Consider the following 5,295-nt stretch of genomic DNA (forward strand, 5'->3'; position numbering starts at 1 on the left):
AAGTATTTAGAATTGTAAGTAGGCAGCTGTCTCTGGAGCAAGAAGTGCAAATTAAAATAATATGGGAAAGCCCAGGCCATTGTTGTCCAGTGGTTAGAGTGTCGGCCTGTGAACCAAAGGGTCATGGGTTTGATTCCTGATCAAGGGCACATACTTGGGAAGAAGGTTTGATCCTAGGCCCAGGTCAGGGTGAGCGCAAGAGGCAACCAATCGATGTGTTTTTCTCACATCAATGTCTCTCTCTCTCCTCCTTCTCCTCTTCCTCCTCCCTCTCTTCCACTCTCTCTAAAAATCAGTGGAAGAGAATTACAATAATATGGGACATAAAACATAAAATATAAGTCATGCGTTAGGACTGAGAGAATGAAGGTTCTTAAACATGCTGCTAAGGAGTTGGGACATTCTAAATCTGGTTTGTGAACTCTTCAGGACTTGGCTTGTACCTTTTACTGTTCTGTCCTCTGGGAGCCCTTTTCTAACAGTCTTTCCCACCCAGAGGTCAGGTATCCTTGCCCAGCGCTGTCCGTACCTTATATTACTACACCTCGCCGCAATTGGTAAGTGCTCTGAATCTGTTGGCTTATCTCTGATTTCCATTCCTGTACACATAGGGTATGTTCAATAAAAATTGCTCAACGAATGGATTGCTTCACTTGTATGCCAAAAAACATTTTAAACAAGGAAGTGACATCATCAGATTTATGAATGAGAAAAGGCATGCTGGCAGACGTGTAAGCGGTGGACCAAAGATGACAAAACTGATGGTGAGGAGACTGCCTACAAATGTACTGTAATGTTTAGCCAATGTGTGGTGAAGGCCTGCAGTAATTCATTTGTTTGGCACGTTTATTTAGCCACTGTATGTGCCAGCCACTGTACTAGGTGCTGGAGATAGAGTACTGAACAGAGTCCTCTTGGAGATTCAAAAAACAAAGAAGTAAAAAATAATTTCTGAAAACGATAGAGGCTGCTAAGAAAAGGTAGGAGGGGTGACAGTAGAGTCTTGTGAAGAGAACTAGTGGTGATATGAGTATGGAATGAACATAAATGTGTCGTACACAGAAGGGACAGGGATTTCGGATTACATGTTTGCAGAGAAATTGTGTTGTACAGACCATGGAAGCAGCAAGATGAAGAGTAGGCTTCTGATTTATGGCACGAGGTGACCCATGGTTCTATTTAGACAACTGGCCCAGACAGGAGGGGATGAACTTGGAATGCAAAAGGGCAGCATGCCTCTTATCTTCAGATCCGTTCCCACCTGTATCTACTTCTCACACGTCCCAGGAGGATGACCCTATCTGAAATATAGGCTCCCTTGTCCTCTGGCTTCCAGTGGGTTCAGCCAATGGTGAGAAGTGGCAGGAGAAGGGGGGGTGTATTCCCTTCAGTCCCTCCAGGAGGGCCCACCTTGGGTTGGTGTTTCCCTGCACAGAATGGCACTGTTTCTGTGAGTGGCTTCTCCAGTGAAACTCTCGCGGATCGCAGCAAACATCCCCCCGCCTTTCCTTCAGGGCTGGTCGTCCTAATGGCTCAGCTGTTACCAGCCTCCCTTTGTGGATTACCTCTTGTTGTTTTCCTACAACTACCCACACCTGTATAAAGTTCCCTCAGTCCAACATTCTTAGAGTCACCCATTTTGGATAACTCGGAGTTTTTTATTTTTTTAAATATTTTTTATTGATTTCAGAGAGGAGGGGAGAGGGAGGGGGAGAGAGAGAGAGAGAGAGAGAGAGAGAGAGAGAGAGAGAGAGAGAGAGAGAGAGAGAGAGAGAGAGAGAGAGAGAGAGAGAGAGAGAGAGAGAGAGAGAGAGAGAGAGAGAGAGAGAGAGAGAGAGAGAGAGAGACAGAGATGATGAGAGAGAATCATTGATCTGCTGCCTACTGCACGCTTCCCACGGGATCGTGCTCGCAACCTGGGCATGTGCCCTGATCAGGAATCTAACCCTAAGCTCCTGGTTCATGGGTCGATGCTCAACAGCTGAGCCGCACTGGCCGGCCTGGATAACTCGTAGTTTATCCTAATTTGCATAAACTGATCATTGTTTCAGGTTTGGAGTGACACCAGTGGGATATCCATGTGGAGTTGCTAGTAGTCCAGTGGACAATATGGTGTGGCACCGCTAAGTGAGATCTGTGCTACAACACCGCATTTAGAGTTGTCCAGTGTCTTCCAGTTCTTTCTCCCCAGATGAGAAAGCGAGTTTACCACCTGAGGGTCATCTGGGGGAAAACCACTGAGGAAGGGTGGCCAGATCATAGACTTTCCTCAGAAAAATCCAACCACCGATCAAATTCCTTCCAGAGCAGCCTGGCTAGTCCTGTAATAAATGTTTGGGCTGCTAGCTGCTTCTGCCGATTTGCCCACTGCCTTTTCCCCAGGGTTCTGTCCGTGACCTCCCGCAGGTGTTCCTGGGCACCAGCAGTCAGCAGAGCGGTACCAGCTGGAACTCAGTGAGGTGAATAAAAAGGCCTCCTGGGAAGGGCTTTGCGGCAGAAGGAAGATAGTGTTTGTGGTTCCTCCGGAGCTGGGTGTGAGTCTGCTCCTCCTTTTAGATTCCCCTGGAGCTTTCTGAAATGTGCCTCCCTTACAAGGCCACGTGGGGTGAGACGAATACAAACAACTAAAAGAGTAAGTGAAAGATTTCTTCTTTTTATTTTGTGAGAACAGTCAAAATTGTGAGCTCTAGCCCTGCCCTGTTTGGCTCAGTGGCTAGAGCGTCAGCCTGCGGACTCAAGGGTCCCAGGTTCGATTCTGGTCAAGGGCATGTACCTGGGTTGCGGGCATATCCCCAGTTGGGGTTGTGCAGGAGGCAGCTGATGGATGTTTCTCTCATCGATGTTTCTGACTCTCTATCCCTCTCCCTTCCTCTCTGTAAAAAATCAATAAAATATATATTTTTTAAAAAACTGTGAGCTCTACAGCCAAAGAATAAGATCTAAGGGATTGATGGTCAAAATGATGGCATTGCTGTTTAAGAGGTAGGGTGAGTGAGCATGCGTGCTCGATGCACTACAACCTCTAAGTGTCCTTGTCTGCCATGGCGGCTTGTCTCACACTCGGCTTCTTTTTGAATTCTGAGATGAAACCATCTGGGCTGCGGCGATTTATTCCACTTGCGTTCCTCGGGTTGTCCCCTAAGTGCCTCTTTGAGGTTTAGTGTCTATTCAGGCCACACTGGTTGCACCCCCAAGCTGAGGGTGGTAGCAAGAATGTTTCTAAAACCTTCTCCACAGACAAACTAGGGGCAATATATGTGTTCTTAATCAGGGCTTTATAACACAGGTGTGTGTTATCTTGGTTCTACAAAGAGAAGGAAAACATACCTTTTAAAATGCAGCAGTTTAAAGTTTTTGTTAGGCAAATTATCATTTAATATAGTCAAGTCATAAAACTTCATAAAAAGTGGATTTTTTTCATTTGGTGCATATAATTATGTTAATCTGTCTATGAAAAAATGTATAATTACATTTTGAATGTGATGGGTCATTTGATGTTATCATATAATAAAAATATATACCTGAGGCAATTGGAACATAATTAGGTAAAATAGTTTTCTGAATATTTTATGCCTAGGTAAAAACACAACTGTAAATATAAAACAGCAATCTTTCAAGTAAAATCTTGCTTTGGATGCATGGTTTAATACTCTTTAACATAAATATTCTATAGATAGATGTTTTTAAATGGGGTTAAAGAGGATTTGATCCTGAATCATCTGGGAGAAGAATGGATTCCCAAATAAAATCAGATTTTCTATTACATGGAAAAACAGGAGAGGGCTCTTGTAGCAGCCAACAGTTTCTGCTATGAAAGTCTAGATTATCTTCATTATCAATTAAATGATGGATAGGCCTAGAGCAAATACAGATCAAATTAGGTTTAAGTTCTACTTTTCATTTGGCTATTCGGAGCTAAATAGCACAAACCTAAAAAAAATGTTTCTCAGCCTATCCAGGTGCTTGAGCTCTAACAATTCAAGGTCACTATTATCTATTTATTAATGAACAAAATCTGTGTAGGAGAGAACACTATCAGTTGCTTTGTGTCAGCAAGAACATTTACCTCCTAGTGAAACTTTTCCCTGGAACATGGAGATCGTCTGTTCATGGGCAGAGGAAAAGACGAGGTTTCCTGTTAACAGTCAAGTTAATCACTGCCTGCATTTCTCCTCTTGTCTGGGCACTGCAGTCCACATAGAGGTGCTCTTGGGGGACTCATTTATTGCTTAGGTGCCTCTGCTGTAGTAGCTCTAGAAAAATTGAAGAAATAGATGTTTTTTAGATAGCAATGAAAAAACATATCAGAGGTCTAATATGTTACTATCCAGGACAAGAGGGTAATGCTTAGAAGCTAAAGGGGAGATACAATGCATGCAAGGAAACAATAGGAAACAATTCCCATAAAGAGGGAATTCAGAAGTAGATGTCTGTTAAGATTTAAAGAAACACTCTATTCTCTTTGAATTAGATAATCAAAATTAGTCTGTAAATAATGAGAAGTTGGGCTAAAATATTACACTTTACTAGTAACAATATATAACAGGAAAGCAAAATCTGTTAATGCCTCTAATATTCCAATAAGAGAGGAAGAGCTTATAGATATGTTTTAAGGCAGTGGTGGGCAAACTCATTAGTCAACAGAGCCAAATATCAACAGTACAACGATTGAAATTTCTGTTGAGAGCCAAATTTTTTAAACTTAAACTATATAGGTAGGTACATTGTTATTAACTTAATTAGGGTACTCCTAAGGCTTAGGAAGAGCCACACTCAAGGGTCCAAAGAGCCGCATGTGGCTCGCAAGCCACAGTTTGCCAACCACTGTTTAAAGGGGTTTCACAGCATGAAATAGTTGACTGGAACATAAAGACATATTTTGCACTTGCATGTTTGTATTGAACCTCCATGGAAGGGAGGTGGGCGAGGACAGGGAGTGAGTAGAACCAGAAATTACTGGTGGCAATCTTGAAACATACAAGGATTGTTTACTGTACAAATCATATGTCTTACTACCCATTGCATTACTTCTTATTTCCAACACACAACTAGACAATAAAAAAATATCTCTTTACACATTCATCTGATTGTCTTACATATACTGTAACTGTCACTATAGGTATTAATCCTTTTTTAAATCTTTTCTTCCTTTTTTCCTCCCACCTTTTTAATCCATTAAATTGTTTTCTGGTTTCATGAAGGACAGGATAGAAACAAACTCAAGAAACATGAGATCAGTAAGCAACAGGCAAAAAAACAAAAAAAAGTACTACCAAGGTATAAAGGGCACCACCT

This window comes from Myotis davidii, unplaced genomic scaffold, assembly GCF_000327345.1.
Source record: "Myotis davidii unplaced genomic scaffold, ASM32734v1 scaffold313, whole genome shotgun sequence".
NCBI classification, from domain to species: domain Eukaryota; kingdom Metazoa; phylum Chordata; class Mammalia; order Chiroptera; family Vespertilionidae; genus Myotis; species Myotis davidii.